The sequence below is a fragment of the Vulpes vulpes genome, chromosome 1 (assembly GCF_048418805.1).
Source record: "Vulpes vulpes isolate BD-2025 chromosome 1, VulVul3, whole genome shotgun sequence".
Classification (NCBI taxonomy): domain Eukaryota; kingdom Metazoa; phylum Chordata; class Mammalia; order Carnivora; family Canidae; genus Vulpes; species Vulpes vulpes.
The window spans coordinates 99,346,497-99,366,353 of NC_132780.1; the positions used below are offsets into that span (position 1 = coordinate 99,346,497).

Genomic DNA, 19,857 nt, shown 5'->3' on the forward strand with positions numbered 1-19,857 from the left:
CCTGGGCCAGCAGCTCACGATCTCTGCAACCCGGTTTCAGCATCTGTGATAGTCTCTTCTAGTATTTCCCTCACAGGGGTTTTCCCGAGGTGGAACATGATAACAGTCACAGTAATAAAGAGCAACACTAGCGTACCTAGAGAGGCTCCCACTTGATTTTACTGAGAGATGATCGCCAGGAAGGAGCCGTGGCCCACCTGACCTGCGCCTGCCTGAGGACGAAGCAGCAAATGACCCCGCATAGCAGAGTGGAGGGGCTTGGAGGGGCTTGAAGGGGTTGGAGGGGTTGGGGGGGCTTAGAGGGGCTTGGAGGGGTTGGAGGGGTTAGAAGGGTTAGAAGGGTTGGAGGGGTTGAAGGGGCTTGGAGGGGTTGGAGGGGTTGGAGGGGCTTGGAGGGGTTGGAGGGGTTGGAGGGGCTTGCAGGGATTGGAGGGGCTTGCAGGGGTTGCAGGGGCTTGGTGCTCTCGGGAAGAAGCCCAGGGGCTGAGGGAGGGCAAGAGAAGCCGCAGTCAGCTGCTAGCGGACCAGCTGGGGCAAGGCGGACCTTGGGCGTGGTGGGTGGCACCCAGCCAGCCCTCCCCTGTCCTTGCACTGGGTCCTGGCGCTGCGGTGCCAGCAGATGTGTATAGTTGACAGGACGTGAAGGCCGAGAGCCTGAGCTGAGGCACCAGACAGCCAAGACGGGGACACCCTGGAGAAAGATGTGAGCACTGAGTGGGGTATAGTGACAGGCCGAGGCAGTGGGCTGTGGCAGGACTGGGAGGAAGAAGTGGAGGAAGAGAGGAAAAGGAGGCTGAGGCTGTTCTTGCGGCGGAGAGGATCTTACAGGAGACTGCTAGGCTTTGAGGCCTTTGAGGCTGCCCCCTGACCCTCCTGGATGGGGTCCCCCCCTCCCAGGAGGCCTGCCAAGGAGGAGGCTCCACAGGACCTCATCAAAGAGGCCAACCGAGCTCTCCCTACCTCCCCCGGCCCTGGGAGCAGGGGGGGCGGTGCTCCCAGGGGCAGTGTCTGGGAGGTTAGAGCACCTCCTGGCCGCGGGCCCCACGGGGAGCCGGTTCCCAGGTCAGAGGGAGCGGGCTGGGTGCTGGGACGGGCTCCCAGCCAGAGAGGCACCGCCGGCCTTGGGGACTGCAGCCACGCAGGTTCGCGATGGGGGCTCCGAGGGTCCCCCCAGGTGCCCCGGCAGCAGTCGGCCTGGGGTGTGCAGGCCGCCTCCCGCAGGGCAGCGCCCGTGGCTGACCTTATGTCCCTCGACGTTTCCACTTCCTACGACTTGCCCTCAGCCAGGAGGAGGACTTGTAAGTGGGGAGGACGTGAGTGGAGGGAGAGCGAGGGCAGGGCTGGCAGCCGAGGAAGCCCCCCCCCCCCCCCCCCCCCCCGGGTCAGATCTCCGGGAGGGGCGTCGGGAGGGAGCGCTCATCCCCCGGGATGGTGTCATGGTGTCGGGCATGGGTGCTCGGCTCTGGGGCCCCCGGGGATGCTGCTCCGCGGTCAGGAAGGAGCAAGGGGCCTGGAGCCTGCTGTGGCTCCCGAAGCCTGACCCCCGCAGCGGCGCCTCCTCCGCTCAGGGAAAGCACCGCAGAAACGTGGGGCTGCACCCGGGCTGCGGTGTCTGCCGGGCGGGCCTCGGGGCTGCGAGCCGCTGCGGTTGGAGCCTGACCGCGCGGAGGACGGGGAGCCCCAGGCGGGTGCGTCCCCCGCTAGCAGTAGGCAGGAAGAGGTGCAGAAACGCAGTCTACACCATGACGTAGCCAGTTGGGGGTATATGAGGAGATGGCGCCGTAAGGTCTTATGACACATTTTGGCTGCGCACCGGTCCTTCTGCTAGGACGTTTGCTTGGGCTTCCCGGGCAGCAGGCCCAGACCAGGCGCAGGCGGCACAGGCCGCACAGCTCTTCTGAAACTGCAGCCACGAAGTGCGGGACACCTCTCCGTGCTCGGAACACCTTCACGTGGCCAGTGACACTCAGGCGTCAACAGGGTCACGCCGGCAGCATCCTAGTTTGGCAAAGACGTCCTCCTGTGTATTATGGTACCATATTGTGCAGAGTAAAAGTGAAGTAAAAAACAACTTTAAGAATAGACTCTAAATGCTTTTATGAATTTTTTTTTTTAAAAGAAGGACTCACTGTTAGTAAGTATGTCAAAAAATACAAATAAGCAATGAACAGATTTTCAAGCCTGGACGTTGTGCCAAATCCATGTCATTTGTTAAAAATAAAAGTACATGGTGCCTCACAAAGATATTATCAGGTGACATAAAGTATAATGGTTTTAGGAATGGGAAAAACAAAATCATAATCCCAAGCCCTTAAAAAACAAGGTCTGGGATAATATTAAAAGAATTTAGAATGAAATGTAAATGAAGATGGAACGTCATTCAGGACAATGGAAGCAGCCAGTTGTTAGTACTGCCTCATTTTTATTTTCATTTATTTAATTTTTTGTGGGACAGCAAATCCTTTTGCTTTCAGAGAAGTGATTTTGAAAATTACTAAAATTCTCATATTAAAATTTTCTAAAATAAAACAAGCTTCCCACGAGAATGGTACCAACACATTATTTGTTGAGCTGTGTGACATTCCATCATCAAATGTGTAGGCTGTCACACGTGTTGGATTTGAATTCATCCCATGAGATGGTAGGCTTATTGGCAGCACGACCTTGCAGAGCTAGTTAACTTCTACTTAGTTGGCCTACCAGCTTCTGGTTCCTCAATCCGGAGAGAGGGATAATAGCATCTAGTGGGGATGCAGAGGAAATGAGGATTCTGTGGAGAGCTGCGGTGGAGCTCTTCAGCTTCCTCAGAGGATAGAGCCCATAATCGTGTCGTGGCTGCTCTTCTGCAAGCCTAGGAATGGAGAGGTTGACCTGGCAACAATCTGAATAGCAAAGCAGGTTTTTTCTTAGCGCCCATTTTCCTGCAAAAGCATATTTTTGATTGGACTGCAGTCAAAAGCATAATTAAATGTTACGGAGACTCTCAGAACTTTAAACCATTCTCTTTTCCCTTTTTAATTTGACAACACAAACAAGTCTAATGTTCCCTTTTGCTCGCTCCAGATGTCCATTGTGAATGTAAATGATGAGCCAGTAGAGTGGATGCTTCCACAGAACCAATAGGCGGAGTAAAAATGAATCGTCTCACATCCTGCAGGTGCCTCTGCTGAGGGAATCTTTTCACTCTGAGGACATTTAACAGATAGAATGTACAGCTGGCCAAAGAAAGCCTTTAGGCTATTTCAAAGTTTCTATACAAAATAAAATGCTTCATAAAGTTTGCTTGAAAGTGGAATTTTGGAAAACATGGTTATCTCCACTCTCTCATTTTTACTCCAATAATTCCAAGCTCTTTTCAAGTTGAAAATATTATTTTTAAGACTCTGATAAACTCTAATATTTGGAATTCTGGTAGAAAAACTTTCCATTTGGCATGTAATTTGGAGGTGGTGTTCGAATTAAGGAACAAGAAAAATGCAGTGATTTTTGTATGTTGTCCATTATTGCTGCTCACAGCTTGATTATTTGGAAATTTTCAAGATCTCTTACAGCCATACATGTGTGCCAAAGCCTTTCAAATGTCAGCTGATGAGAACCATTTATGTAGACGGCAGTGATATCTGACTGGGGAGAGAGCTGCTCACACACTTAGCATTTGAACTAGAATTCGCCATCTGATTTTCTCAATCAAGGTCTGAGATTTGGGAAGACTCTGTTGCTGAGACTAAATTGTCTACTGAAGTACTTGTGACTGCAGAATTTGGAATCGGAAAAAGGATCTTGATAGTTTTGTCTCTCCTCCTTTTCCTCAGAAGCCCTGAGTGATTATACAGCCTATGTCTGTGGGCTCCCCCTGTGATGACTCAACTGGATTCCTCTTCCCTCAAAGACCCAATATTCTAAAATAATTTTCTTCTTTTCCGACTCCGGCTAAAACACCAATTCTTTCAGCTCAGCTGACCACAGCGAGAGGAAAGCAAACAGATGGAATTAATTCATGCTAAGAGGAGAAAGTCTGCTAGCCTCCATGGGGGTATTTGTAAAAGAGGTTGCTCGAGAAGCTAAATTTATCTTTAATTTGCAGAACCTAGGAAATGAAGAATTTCAACCATAGGGAAGAGACTTGGATATTTGCTTTTTTTTTTTTCCCCCAGCATTTGAATGATAATAAATCAGAAAAGAGCTGACCAGGAAAAAAAAAAAAAAAAAAAGATGGAACTACAATTGAATGTTTAACACATTTAAGGAAAAAAATCTCAATTAGAGATTGGTCACTCTCGAAAATATTGAAAAGGAGAGTCACAGCAGCTCATTTTAGCAAGGCCTATCCTAGCAGAGTTCAGAAAAGAGAGTGATACCTAACTGAATTGTTAGGAATCTCTCTAGTCTGGGAAGAAAATCCTTTGTTAAAACAGATCTGATTTACACTAAATATTTGATTATCTAGCTCTAGTCTGTTTCCAAGCTTCTTCTAAGCAAACTTCTGGCTACTACTTCATTGTTGTGTAGTTCTGTCTACAGAGAAGGAAGGTGCTAGTCATAGGTGCTTCAAGAGCTCAATAATAATGTAATTATTTTTTGTGTCAGCCAGGAGGGTCAGAGAGACAGAACCACCATGATGTTTTTCTAGAGATTCTATCTTACGCATTGGCGGCACATGGTTAAAGAGACTCTGTGCTTTTGTCTTTGTGTCATTTCTGGAGCTTAAAGCCTGCAGGCCACAGAACCAAGAAAGGCTGTGAAGAGAGGCAGAGCAAGGAAAACCCAGAAACCATTAGCACAAGCTGGAGCCCATGAAGATGGTCTGGAACCGGGGTCTCTTACTGCCTCCAACTTTGATGGTGTGGGTGATCTGCAGAAGAATCTGATGCCCCTTGTCACAGAACTAAACACGTAGTTGGGCTGCAGGAGACAGAGGATCTCCAGGCAGCCGAGGGGATATGGGTCTCATGTCTATCGAGGGCCAGTTGAAGCATCAAGGGGTGTGAGATGGAAAAGCACCTGGAGCCCCTGAGTCAACCTGAAGGTGACAGTAGCATGACCACTGCATCCAACAGGCCTTCCGAAACTCTTGCAAAATGCCTTTTTGGGGTAACATGGAGGGAATTATGGGAAATGTAGTGCCAGCTTAGCTGAGTCACCGAGGTTCAAAGCCATTCCACTGAATAATAACACACTGGCATTTGGTTTTATGTCTCCTGTTCATAAACCTGTGAATAAGAATGTGCGCCTGAGTGATGGCTCTCCCCTTGATGTTCTCGCAAAATAAGGGGACTGGCTGAGGGCTAGAACCTGGGGAGAAGTTTATCCCACAAAGCTAATGAGTGACACCCTGTGAGCTTCTCACTAGACAGCCCACTTCATCCCCCAGGCAGTGCAGAGGCAATCTCTCATCATTTTCCTACTGGTTGCCTGGTAATCCTCTTCTTCTTTTTGAATTTCTACACCTGGAATGTCTCAAATTCCCACCTCAGAGATTATACTGTGTGTGGTGATTTTTCTTTGGTGTCCAGAAGACAGAAGATGAAAATAACAGTTTTTCTGCCCTCCACATTATCCTTTTGTTTGGCTAATTATCAAAAGAGCTCTTTCATTATCTGCGTTTACACTTCTTTTTCAGGCAAACTCCTTTATTAACCAGAAATACCCAAATATTATAGAGAGAGCTCCAGAGAGCTTCTTCTGGAGATGTTGACGTGCGTGATTGTGTTAGCTTCTCACAGCAGCCTCACAGTCCTGTAGGAAGAAACTGTTTCTGTCCTTTAAGCATCTACTTGGTGCTATTGTAATTAAATTCAGATTTAACATAATGTAATAGGTTGAGCTTGATTGTATTTATAGGTCTAGATTACATCCCAGCTGGCGATTCCAAGTAGGGCATGGATTCTAGTTGGGGAGCAAGAAGAATATTGATGAACCAGTACAAATCCATCAGCACCCTTTGGAAAATCTCTATTCCAGACGTAGATTCTTTACAAAAAATACAAGTAACAACTGATTAAGCTAGACCTTCTCCCATACTCTGCAGCCTTCATTTTCTAGTGGTTTCTAGTAAGTGGTTACAAGTTAAAAGGCCAGAAAGAAAATACTTGTAAAGCAGTTTTGCTTTTGAAAGGATGAGTTGAGTCCATCGGGCATTATTTTTTTTTTCCATGTGCCATTCTTTGGGCCCGTAATTGTCCCAAAGTCCAGAAGCTCTGTTGTCTTGTCACGTGTCGTCTGTTTCCATGTGCCCCGCCACCTCCGGTTGGTGATACCAGCCTGTCGTGAGGGAAGGTCATGAAGGAAGGTGACTGGAACCTGGAATCAGAGCAGGTGCTGTGAGAACCTGCTGTCAGGATGTGGCTGAGGGCTGGTCAGGGCATGAGCAGGCCTGAGTCAGGAGGGACCCTGGAGAGAGGCGCAGCTCCTGTGGGCCCCTGGGCGGTGCAGAGGGAGGCAGAGCAAGGCAATGGGGGCGACACGAGAGGCAGGGAGTCCAAGGTGGCGTTTGCTCTGGGCAGAGCCTTTGCCTTCTCAGGAGAGGCTAAGCCTCAGTTGAACTGCAGAGCTTCCCCAGAGTGGCTGGGCCGCGGGCGGAGTGAGGCACCCGGGGAGTGGAGCCGTCGGTGGGCCCAGAGGGCCTGCTGTCGGGGGCAAGACGCCCACCCCCTCAGGCTTCCGGGAAGAGGGATTCCCAAGGGCTCAGTGGACCACAGCCGAGGCCGGCTGAGGGCTCTCATTTTTACCGAAGCTTGGTGCAGACTGGCTGTTTCTCTACGTCTCCCCACTGCCCCCCTCGGGTTTCTGGGATTTGGCGGCAAGACCCTCAAGGCACAGGGAGGGAGACTGGGGGAGAGGAAAAGCTTGCTTGTCAGGCAACAAATGATGTCCCGGGATTGGTGCCGGGTGGCTGGGGGAGGGCGTGAGGGCCGCCTGTGGGGCAGGGGACCAGGGCCGAGCAGCCTGCGCCCGAGACCCTCAGGGGTCCCTGCAGGCCCGAGGCCCGAGGCCCTGAGGTTGGGGTTCACTGTCTGGACCTCCCGCTCATCCCAAGTTAGTCCGGGGCCTCAGGCCTTTGGGGGGTCACTCTCCACCCAGCGGCAGCGAGTCAGAGGGGAGAGCTGCCCCGGTGCGACAGGCCCTGTCAAATGTCGTGCAGGCCGTCCACGCAGCGAGCGCTTCTACGACCCAATAATCCTTGAATCCAACGGCAGATGTCACCCTGTTCCCGATGGAAGAGCACAGGCCGAGATTATCCCCTTACCTGGGAAGGAGACAGATGGAACCAGAACTGCAAAGTATCAAATATAAGATTTAATCAGGGTCTCTGCTTAGAAGACTTAGAAACACCTAAGCAGGTGCTTAAATAGGGGAAAAAATCCATGACTGGTGAAGGACTTTGTCAATACTAAGGTCTGTGGAGTGATCTAAATGCAGAATCTCATCGAATGATCTTAGAAACACTGACAGAGATACTGTGATCTCCTCCAGTTGCAAAACCCAAAGCAGGCCTGCGTCCCTAAGGCAGTGGCTCTTCATCGGAGGCAGCTGGACTCTGAGGGGACATCGGGTGATGCCTGCACGCAGATCTAGTTGTCACAGCTGGGGGTGCCAGCGGCCGCGGAGGGGGGCAGAGGTCAGGGACATGGCTCCCCCTCCGTGATGCACAGGACAGCGCCCCAATCCGCAGTGACCCGCAGCGTCAGCACTGCTACGGTGATGTCATGCCGTAGGAATGGGACTGGATGCAGCTCTCCTGACCCCCTCTCCGTGTCACACTCATCACAACATGCCCCTAACTACCCAGGTAAGACACCCCCAGGATGGGGGCTGGGTTTGCAGGAAAACTTTGATGCCCTTCTGTGCCCTCTGGGGACCATGGGCCTTGACCCCGGCGTTAGAGAGGTTGGCCCGTTGGCTCTCCACGGAGCCAAGCAGTGGTGGAGAGGTGTGACGGGGCAATGACGGGAGCGGGGATGGGGGCCCATTGACCCAGAGAGCCCGTGTCACCTCGAGAGCCAGGAGGAAACCCTGGAAGATTGGAGCACAGACGTGGGAGGTGGGATAGGTAAGGGGCTGCTGCTGAAAACAGAGGCGGAAACTAAGGGAGTCCCGTGGAGTGGCACGTGGTGCTGGCCAGGACTCCGTGGGAGCATAGGGGTGCGCCCGGGGAGCAGCAGGGTCACTCTGCACTCCAAACCCGCCGTGGGTGATGCGTGCGTGGGGAAGCTGACAGGTGGGGCGACCCACGGGTGTTCAGGTGTGTCCTGAGGCTGGCCCTGCCCAGAACAAAGAGCCCCTAACTCCAGTGGGGCGCCTTTCACTGGGTCTGATATCCTCCCTCGGAGATGCAGGATGAGAAGTTCTGGGGCTTTTGGACTCGTACTGGAACTCACCCCTTTGGTTCAGCAAGTCTCGGGCCTTTGTACTCCGGCCAGCTCACAGCCCCGCCCGCAGGGCGCCGACGGAGGACTTCCCTGCTCCGGGCCCTGCAGGCGGCTTACAGACTCTCTCTTATCTCTGTGTATATCCTGTTGATTCTGCTTCTCTGCAGGACTCTGAGATATCTCCCTGACCAGTTTTTCACGAATTTGCCTTCGGGCAGCCCTAGTCCTTGTCCTAGGCGAAGGTGAGTCTGGGAAACAAAGTATCAGTTTGAAAAAGTTAATGTGGTGTAAGGCGACTTCAGTGCTATACTAGTTTACTGATTTAATATGCTTTTGAGATGCTGTGCCACGGAAAGTAAGTGCCTCCGGCCGGGGGGGGGGGGGCAGTCTGTTTTAATTAATAATAGTCCACACCACCCAGGTCAGTGAACTCAACTCTCATGGACTGGCTGCACCCCCCCCCCCCAAACTCCTGTGTTCATATTCTTCTCACCCTCAAGGTGATGGGTGTTGGGAAGTCGGCCCTTGGGAGTAGATTAGGTCGTGAAGGGGGGACTCTTGTGAATGGGATCAGGGCTTGCTCCCTCTTCCTGCCCTCCAAGGACATGATGAACCAACGGCCATCCATGGGCCGGGAAGTGGGTTTTCCCCAGACACCTGAACTTCCAGCCTCCACAACTGTGGGAAAACGTTGTTGTTGGAGCCACCCAGACAACGTTATTTTTGCCATAACGGCCTGAACTGAGACAGTGATAATAACTATTTGTCTGGGGGAGGGGGTGGATAGAAGGAAGAAAGGTAGGAAGAATTGAATGAAAAAGAAATGGACCCATTTATCTAAATCTTTGAATTTAGGACCTTTAGAAATTGCTTTGACTTTGCAAATGCACTGAAAGTGCATTTTCAGGCATTGAAAACAGTAAATTGCATCTTAATAGCTTGAGGGAATTCCATCAGCCTTCAGATGTTTCTGTTTGTACACGAAGACTGACGGCAGCGGGTGGACCGCCGTTACGGTGGAGGACTCCATGCGCCGAGCACCGAGCTGGGTTTGTGGGTGTTCGGAGGTCTCAAAGCATCTTGCGGCAGGGCTGCTCTCCTCCCCAGGAGAAACGCGGGTGCTACTGGCATGATTTTTTTTTGCCGGGAAAAATTTCTTGCCAAGTGAGCTTTTCCAGTGCTCCCCGCCCTCAGGGATTTGTATCAATAGAAATTTGTTCCTTTAACCCAAAGCCATTTTGCAAAGCTCTCAGCTTAAAATAATAAAATGCGTGATATCCCCATCCGCCAGCGAGCATTTAACAGCAGTTGACCGCGTTTCTTCCGGTGGGAGGGATCTGGAAGGCCGCGGAAAAGGCCTGTGGGGTCAAGAGACGGAGGAGGGGGGAGGAGGGGGAGTGAGTGGGCGCCTGGGTGGCGGCGCCGGGGCAAGGGGACGTGTGTGGGTGCAGAGGGCCCGGTGCCCTCGCGGGGTGCGGCGCGGCCAGGCTGCGATCTCTCCTCCGGGGCGCAGCCACCCTCGGGAGCTCAGGCCTGGGGCGACCCGCTGCCCGCGCCCACCTTCCCACGCCAGCGGCGGCCCGCACTTCAGCTCGGGGCTCAGCTCGGGGCCCGCCTCACCCCTGCGGTTCAGCTCAGGGCTCAGCTCAGGGCTGGCCTCACCCCTGCACTTCAGCTCGGGGCTGGCCTCAGCCCTGTGGTTCAGCTCCGGGCTCAGTGCGGGGCCGACGTCCGCCCCTACCGCACAGCTCCGGGCTCAGCGCAGGGCCGGCCTCACCCCTACGGTTCAGCTGGGGGCTCAGCTTGCACTGGCCTCACCCCTGCACTTCAGCTCGGGGCTCAGCGTGGGGCCGGCCTCACCCCTGCGGGGGGAGGGGCGCGGAGCTCAGGGGCTCAGGGCTCAGCCCCGCGACGCTGCCCTCCGCTCAGACGGGTCGTGAGTGGCGCGTCCCTTAGAGCAGGGACAGTTTGGTGCAACGTGGCGACGCCCCCGAGGTCCCCATGGCCCCTTCGGTGGCTCGGGTCGTGTGCTGCTGGCGGAACCCAGGGACTCACGCCCGCGGACGGACGGACGGACTGTGCAGGGCGGGGTGTGACACCGCGCACGGTGACCGGCAGGTGAGGAGCTGTGGGCCGGGCAGGGAGGGGGGCAGCTGTGCGCCCCGATGAGACCTGGGCGGTCCGTAGTTCTTTCCTGCGGGGGGGCGGGGGAGCGGCCCAGGCTCTGGCCCACGGCTCGGCGGTTCCGCTGCAGGCCGGGCTTCAAGGCCAAAGCCGCCTCCTGGACGAGACCCGGGCACCCGGGCCATGCGCGCGCACCCTCGCCTGGGGCGTCCGGCCAACGGGGCCGCGTGACGTGCGATGACGTCATCCCCGCGGTGACTCGGCGGTGCGCTTGCGCGTTCTCGTGCTTTTAAGGACTTCTCAGCTTTAAGGAATGAATAAGTAAGCGAAGAAATACAAATAGAACGTTTCCAGCTTCAATCCCTGTCATACCCGCGTGCGTGAACGCTCGCTGGGGCGGTAACGGCGTAGGGGGGCGCCCGGGGGGGCGCCCCTGGAACCCAGCGGCCGCCAGGGCAGTGGGTCCGCGAGCCGCCTGGCTTCCCCGCCCCCACCCCGGGGCTCGCAGGCTCCGATCCCTCGCGGAAAGAAAGGGAAAACCTTGGTAGAGTGTTTTATACCAATCACAGACTTTTAGATCAAAACCAAATGAAAGGAAATGGATTTTCTCTGTTTTTTGGTATGTGTGGGAGAATCAGCCTTTCCCCGGTGATGTCTCGCCTCCGACCAGCTGTGCTACAGGCCCGGAGGCCCGGAGGGGCGGGCGGGAGGCGGCGGGAGCCCGGGAGCCCGGGAGCCCCACCCCGCCCCTATCCGGGGCCCGGAGCCCTCCCACCGGTGGGGGTCGCCGCACCCGCCTGACCCCGGGCAGCAGAGCGGCCGGGGACAGGACCCAGAGTGGCCCGGTTGCAGGACCCCAGGGCACCGTGTTCGGGCCCCGCCGGCGGCCCCTCGGCGGCCCGGAGCCGCGGCCGCACTTGCTCTCCGCTCCGTGGGAGGAAGAGAGCGCACGAGCGAGCACCTGCACGCGCGATCGAACTGCAGTGCATTACAGAGGCCACTAAGACGGTCAGCGCACCCTGTGAGTGATTCAGGCAACAGGGCTGTGTTGTCCTGGAGAAGGACCGGGACACTGTGGATGCAGGGCAAGGACTTCTCGCTTCGGAAAGCGGTTTCTGCAGGACAAACGCTCCGCAACTGCGGGCGGCGTTCCCGCGCTCCTCCTAGCCGGACCTCGTGGGTCCCTGTACGCCACCGGTGCGGACCGTGGGCCCTCCTCTGTGCAGCTGTCGGCGGGGTTTAAGTTTCAGCCAGTTTCTTACCCATCTTCAAGGAAAACTGATTATGTGTGGTTATGCTATTTTTTTATACTGCACCTGTTACAGAGTAACCAAAGTAGAGAGGAGATAGGGGCTAGGACACAGAACGTGTATCCTATCTTTTTTTTTTTTTTTTTGGCTTTTACTCTTGTTTCTGGAATCCTGAATTCAGTTAATGTAATCATATTCCAAAAAAAAAAAACAAAAAAAATGTAATCATATTCCAAAGGCACACTGTTACCATTGATTTTGTAAAATTTACCCATTGTTTGCCTTTACTGTCGCTTCCCTGGTCACCCTTGATTGTCTTTCCCCACAGCTCTTCTCAGTCACGCTGGCTACAAGGTTGGAGACAGAGATTTACTAATCCGTGGAATGTGGGTAGTGTTATTTTACATGGGAAGTGTTTTTTTTTTTTTTCTAAAATTTTTTTTTATTTAATTATGATAGTCACAGAGAGAGAGAGAGAGAGAGGCAGAGACATAGGCAGAGGGAGAAGCAGGCTCCATGCACCGGGAGCCCGATGTGGGACTCGATCCCGGGTCTCCAGGATCGCGCCCTGGGCCAAAGGCAGGCACCAAACCGCTGCGCCACCCAGGGATCCCTGTTTTTTGTTTTTTTCTAAAGATTTTATTTATTTATTCATGAGAGACACACACAGGCAGAAATGCAGGCAGAGGGAGAAGCAGGCTCCCTGTGGGGAGCCTGGTGTAGGACTTGATCCCAGGACTCTGGGGTCATACCCTGAGCCCAAGGCAGAGGCTCAACCACTGAGCCACCCAGGCACCCCATGTGGAGGGGTTTTTAGTTTACTTTGATGATACGATGTTTTAGAGCTCATTTGATGTGTTTATTTTGTTGTTAAGGCCCATACAGTCTTTGAAGAAGCCTGCTCATGTTCCAGTGGAGCCTGGTTGTCTCTGACCCCTGCAGAGAGTTCCACAGCATGCACCACCTCCTTCTCCTGCTTTGTTTCCTTAAGGGCAGCTCTAACCCCCTGTCCTGCTGATTAATCTTCTGTCCTTTAATTCAGAATTCAAATTACAGAGAGGCAGGGAGGCACATAGTAGGGGGGTCAAGAAAGTTTGGTTGAATCAATGCATTAACTCATTATTAACTCACAGGTGAAGTGTAGACCACATGGGTGGATTTAAAGTGGTTCCTCAGAAAACCCCAGCCTGACCTCCTGGCTAGGTCTCCTTACTCACTTCACCTTGTACTTCAATACGGAGCTGCCAACCACAGTTGTAATCGCCCTGCTTCCTTCCTTCCTTCCTTCCTTCCTTCCTTCCTTCCTTCCTTCCATCCTTCCATCCTTCCTTCCTTCCTTTTTTGATCACCCCCCCAAGATTTATTTATTTTTTATTTGTTTTTCTTGAAGTTTGATTTGCCATCATTTAGTATCACACCCAGTGCTCAACCATTGAGTGCCCTCCTCAGTGCCCGTCACCCAGTCACCCCAACTGATTTATTTATATTAAAGAGAGAGAGGGAGAGAGTGAGCATGGGGAGAGGGAGAGGGAGGGGGAGAGAGACTTAAGCAGCCTCTTGCTGGGCATGGAGCCCTATGTAGGGCTTGACCCCATGACCCTGAGGTCGTGACCTGAGCTGAAATCAAAGGGCCCCCCTGTGCTCCAGGGCCCTGCCTTCTTGAGTCCCTTTCCTGCCTGCTCCTGTGTTGCAGTGTCACGCAGATGGTGACCTGCACTGTGCATTTCCTGTGGCTTTGCAGCCTCCGCAGAGGCTCTGGGCCTGTGCTTCTGGGGGGAAGGGGGACAGGGGCCCCAAGCAGCGGCTGGGGGAGAGCCTGTCAGCCTGAGCCTGAGCCTGGCCCAGGATGTGATGAGCCTCTCCGGAGTATTATACAGCCTCTGTAAGGCTCCGGGCCTTGCCCACCCCTTTTCCACCAGACTACTTTTCCAAGCCAATGTTATAGAAATTCTAGAACAGCTGCGGACTAGGGCTGGTAGACATGGATCCTGTGGTTCCCAAACACCATCAGCGAGGCATCGTATCCTGCTTTTCTCTTGGCAATTTTGCGTCTTCTTCATTCCGTGAAGGCTGTGTGGACAGAAGGATGTGGGTGAGAGAAAGAGGGGAGACGTGAGGGAAAGTGCACATAGTGTTCACCAAAAAGATTTCAGTGATGCTTTCAAATAGTAAAATTATCTTAATATGAAGAAGGCTATATTTGCAAAGAATCATCAGTTGACTCACTCTCAGGGTCCTTGCTTGCTGCGGAAGAAGTTATGGATTTATTCAGTGGAGCACCTGGCTCGGTTTGCCGCTGGAACCTAATCAATGTGGTAAAGCACTCAGCAGGGCTGAATGTAATCTCTGCTTCTCCCTCCAAACTGTAATTTATTAAAAATAAATTCAAGATCCGTATTACTAAGTATCACCCACTATGTAAGGTTAATTATATAAACTTCAAAACATGCTAGCAGTCATCATAGATAAATTAGTAGCTGGCATAAAATCCGATGGCAGAAGAAATATGCTCGCAGGCTGACAATTTCGGATAGTCAGGGCACACGGAAAATGCAGTTTAAACATTCAATCTCTAGTTTAAACACTAATTGGTTGGTGGTTTGATCACAGACATCGATACTGTTGACCTCATTAACTTCACTGTATCTCGACATGTTAGAAACGCAGAAGAAAAATAAGTGCATAAACTAGGAATCAGACTTTGAAAATGTTCCGTTGTCTTGAAAGCTCAATTAGGAATGAAACGTCAGTGTTCTAGCGTGAGCTTTTTTGGAGCTAGTTTGCAGCGATCTGACATTCACTTCCAAGTAGAAATCACGTAGTATCTGACAGTCATTTTTCACTTGGTTGCCTTTTAAATGTTATTAGATATGTTCTCCTTTTTTTTCCTTCATCTTTCCACTTCTTTTTCTTTCCTTTATTGTTTTATATATTTAATTTTTTTTTTAAATTTTGGCGAGACGTGAGGGACCAGATAGAAAAAGTGCTCTTGACTGCAAGTGCTTTGAAAGGGCGAGTACATGAGACTGTTAAGATATGTCTTATTTAATGGTACTTCCTCATTTCTTTTCTCTCTTCTTTTTTTAAATTGCATTTTATGTTCTTTATTGGAGTTCAAGGAACAAAAAGTTTTATCTTTGTGATCTGGCAAATGATTCTGAGTTCTTAGGGTATGGCCAGTCAGGATTTTCCTGAGCCCAGGGTTTTTATTTGCAAGTGTAATATGCAAGTGTAATATGTTGGGTAGGAGCTTTGGGAGCTATTAACCTTGCTTCTCCGCGGCAGAGGATCCCTCCAGACCTGCTCCTGCTTGTCGTCTGTCCTCAGCCACACACCTGCCAACCCACAGTTCACCTTCTCACGTTCCCCCCACTTTAAGTCTCCATAATCATCACGGGTTTGCCTTTACAATACCTACCGCTCTCCCTGCACTTGAAGTCCTTTCCAACTTGATTTTACCTGTATCAAAGTGTTAGATAATAGATATTTTTTTCTTAATCTGGTAATTAAGAGAGACAATTCAGTATTTATGAGTGATGCTGCTTAGGGAAGTAAATTTATTTCCTAAACTTTAATTTCCCATCACAAATATAGAGATGATCATTTTAAGTTAAAGACCACTTTCAGATCAGATATTCAACTAACAGGGACTTTAAGAATTCTTCTTCTTTTTCTTCTTCTTCTTCTTCTTCTTCTTCTTCTTCTTCTTCTTCTTCTAGATTCATTTATTTATTTGGGAAAGAGAGGTACGGTGGTTGGGGCAGAGGGAGAGAGAGAGTATCTCAAGTACGCTTCTTGATGAGCACAAAGCCCAGCGCACAGCTGAGTCCCAGGCCCCTGAGATCATGACCTGAGCCAGAATCAAGAGTCAGACGCTCAACTGACTGAATCACCCAGGCGCCCCAAGACTTTAAGAATTCTTTATTGAAAAGGGCAGTGTTAAAAAAAAAAAAGAAAAAAAAAAAAGAAAAGGGCCGTGTTACTAGTCATTGAAAATTCTGATTTAAGACTTTCAATATATTTTCAGACTCTAGATTTCAGAGATCTTTTTTTTTTTAAAGGAAAGAGAATTTAAATATTGGGTAGCCTAATGGTTTTCAAAATTTGGAGAGTGAAATAGGGACAAATCCTATTTTTAAATACATTTCTACCAGAGAGTAAAAGCAGAGCTGCCTTGACAATGAATGATGCTCTCGTCCCCCACCCTTTGTCTTCCCCTGTGCAACCATGGGGCCTCATGAAACATCATTTTTAAAGCTAGTTGGGGTGTCCAGATTCATCTTTATTTTGTCTCTTAAATAAATATTTTCTTTTGTCAAATGTCCTATTGCCACATTGTGCAGTCCTTTGCAAAAGAGCTGTGTGATCTGGTCTTCCCTGATAGGTGCATTAGTTTTTCTGGACTCCTACCAAAGGTGCTTTCATTCCACCTTCTTTTTCTGCATCTGCAAGCTCGGCATGTCCAACTAAGATATTCCTTGATAAACTTCCGAATTTACCCTTTATTTTCCATTTCTTCAGCTAAACATCAGCATTCTAGCCAGTTTTCCTGTTTCTGGCCTCTCCACAACTCAAACACTTCCGTCAGAGGAATAGATCAAATTTATCAAGCCAGTGGTAAGTTGAAGTCAGCAGTAAATCTAAAGTCCTCAGTTTCCTGAACAGCGATGAAAGCTGTTGTACACCAGCTGAAAGACAAGGGAGCATTGAGTGGATGCGCCTTCATACTGTGGGGTAAGCGCTGTGGGTCAGACAGTGGTCCACTACCCAGGAAATGTCCTCTGAACATCTTTGAGAAAAACTGAGCTAGGTGAGAAAAACAGTGATTGTAGAGGCACAGATTCTGCTATGAACAGAATCTGTCCTGGAAAAATTCACATATTGAGGTCCCCTAGCCCCCAGTAACCACAGGTTGTGACTGTCTCAGGAGAAAAGACCTTTAAAGAGGTAATTAGGGTGAAATGATCATACGGTTGGGCCCCAGTCCAATATGACAAGTGTCCTTGTAAGAAGAGGGCACGACACGGAGCACACACAGGACAGGCCATGCGAAGATGAGGCAGGAAGGTGCCATCTGTGTGGCTTTGCGTCTCAGGTTAAGGTATCAGAGCAGCCCCTCAAAAGGGTGCTTAGCTCCTGAGTCGATTGCGGGTTTATAAAATATTAGCACTCAAATAGATTTCAGGGCTTAATGATACAAGTATTTAATTTTTGGTGGCATACAGGTTATTAATGTTTAGAGGGATCTCCAGCTGCTTAACTGGCACATTTTAATCTTGTCTACTTCTCAGATTCTTCTAGCTTAAATCAACCCTCTTTCCTTTAATCTGGAATATATACTTTTGGAGAATTTAGCTGTCTCTCTCTTGTTTTGTTCTCCATTATCTGTTATTTTCTTCTCCTACCTTGACTGAGTCAAAAGCCATATGTCGTTGTATATTTGCTTGTTTTTGCCCTCAGTGTCTGAATTCTAGGAGGACATGTCTATAAATGTTGTATAAATTCTTTGACTATGAAAATATGTAATTTTATTACCTTCCTATCCTTTCCTTAGTACCTTTTGAGTGTGGTTTCAATGGACCTACCCTAGGAATATTGCATCATTGCAGAAAAGAAGATGCCCAGAGTTAGCAACATAGATCATTTTAGGAGCATCTGAATATTTTTAAAAAATTTATTTAGCTATTCATGAGAGACACACAGAGAGAGGCAGAGACACAGGCAGAAGGAGAGCAGACTCCATGCAGGGAGCCCAATGTGGGACTCGATCCCAGGACCCCTGGGTCATGCCCTGAGCCAAAGGGAGATACTCAACCACTGAGCCCCCTCAGATGCCCCTGAATATGTTTTAAATATCATTAAGTGTCATAGCATATGATGAGCACAGGCTACTAAAGCGAAACTTAGTTTGTAAAGGCTGTTTGTCATATTGAAAATATAAAAAATAATAATTGTTAAACTGTCATCAGGTTAATAACTTAATCTTAATAATTTTGATAAATGGCAAATATTTCACTGACATTATCAAGACACGAAATAAATTTTAAAACATTTAACAATGACATGCTAAGGAAATCTAGCAGGACCTCTTGCTTAAAAAATATTCTTTAGGATCATGTAGCTGATATTCCCTCATGTATGAATCATGTCCATTGCATAGCTAACTGATGAATTGGTCTAATTTTATCAGCAAAATTAAATTTTCTCTTTAGGTAGGTTTTCCTATGTGAAAACCTCAGCTAATGAGAATTCTGCATAATAGTTTATTAGACGATTATTTTCAAACTAATTTCTGCTTGGAGAGTCATACATTTTTTTTTTCCTTTCATAAAGAAAACCATTACATTTAAAATATTTGAGAAAGATAAGTGAGATCACCAAATGGCAACATAAAGTCTTTAAACATATTCCTAAAAAACAACAAAAACAACCCACAATCATGCTAGAATCTTAAATGTTTAAAGACCTAAATATCATTTATTCCAACTTTTTTTTTTTTATTTAACAGAAAGATGGTTGGAGGTAGAGCCAAAAGTAGGAACCAAATCCATCATTTTTACATGATTTTTTTTTTTCTGTGCTTACTTAACTATATGGCATCTTTAGTCAGACATTTTGGGGTCAGATATTTTCAGGATAAATGGTCTATTAGCATCTTGTTTGTTTTCATTTGCATGTGATGCCAAGTTGTAGAGTTTGGAGTTTTAAACCTTAACGTGTCATCCAATAATTTAAGATTGGGCCACAAAAGGTCATTTAGCTTGGTCTTTGAGGTTTAGTCCCTCTCTGAGTAAGTGCTGCTCCTTGGCAAGGTATCCAGGGAAAATGTGATATGGGCCCTCATCTACTTCTAATTGATTGTATTTCAATTAAAGAAAAAGTTTTCAGACACTTTCAGGTTAAGGAAAAGAAGGCTGGGGAAAAAAATTTTGTGAGTTGGGGAATTGCTACAATTTACTTGCAGAGTACAACTGGCCAATAGCAGTTTGAATATGCATGGAATTGAAAATTAATAATATTACTGAAATCCAGACTGTTTTTATTTCAATTTGTATGAGAAGTTTCAGGGGAAAGCCACCAAGGAAATGGGATCTGGACTTCAGGGGACTGTGGTAGCCAGTAGGCAGCTGTGCACCTCGGAAGTCACCTCGTATCTCTGATGTTACCTTGTTGTAAGTTAGGAACGCTGGTAGTAGCCAACTTTTACTGAGTGTTTACTATGGGCCCCAGACATCATTCTAACCTGCTTCATAAAAACTCATGAGGTCATTACTGTTATGAGTCCTCCTCTCCTTCCTAAGTGAAGAAATCAAAGCAACAGAGAGGTTAGATCATTTGCCCAAAGTACCACAGCGAGTTGGGGAAGAACCAAGAACCCAACGACCTAGCTCCAGAGCCTGTGCTCTGAAACCCTACACCCTGTGCTTCTGCCGTAGTTAAGATGTTAAATAAAGCTGGGCTATTGGGACATTCTTACATTAGAGGCATCGTGAGTAAATTAACCTCATGACAGAAAGCATGTTGTTGTTGTTCCCAACTCAGAAAGTACTTTGGATCTAAAATTTTAGACTCCTGTTTATTGAAGTCTTTTATGTTCCCTATTCATGTTTATTCTCCCAACAATCAGATGGCATCACTGAAAGACCCTTCATCTCCAGACAGGACATCTTCCATTATGGACTTTGATGCGGCCTCTCCATTTCTAAGCCTCTAGGAGTCTTTCAAACACCTTTACTATTGGACAAAAAAAAAAAAAAAAATCCACCTGTTTTTCAGATGAGGAAAATTTCTTATACAAAAAAAATTAATTTCTAAAAATATTCCTAAAAGAGTTTTTATACTGGTTTTAGAAGGTATATTTGTTGACCTCAATTAGTAGTCATGATGCCTTCAGGAATGGCAAAGAAGGCACTTTTCCACTTTTTCAGATTCTCACTTTTCTAATTTCCCTATGTTTTCAGTCTGCAGGTATTTGGATCCAGGTTTATGGGTTGTTTGCCTTCAAGCCACAGGATACAAATTCTGTGTGCATTGCTCATGATAAATTCAGTAGTTATTTGTGTAAATGTCATGCTGCATGGAAAGTGACAAGAATTTCACTATAATTTGGCGTG

The 19,857-nt window shown here is 48.8% G+C and overlaps 1 long non-coding RNA gene across 1 annotated transcript in view; it reads left to right on the forward strand.

Moving 5' to 3' along the window:
- The first annotated feature begins 9,752 nt into the window (after positions 1–9,752).
- Positions 9,753–19,857, forward strand: part of LOC140593950 (uncharacterized) — a 60,780-nt gene continuing 50,675 nt past the window's right edge. The window contains exon 1 of the long non-coding RNA XR_011994441.1: positions 9,753–10,487. This is a non-coding gene — a long non-coding RNA (uncharacterized lncRNA). The remainder of the gene's footprint in view (positions 10,488–19,857) is intronic.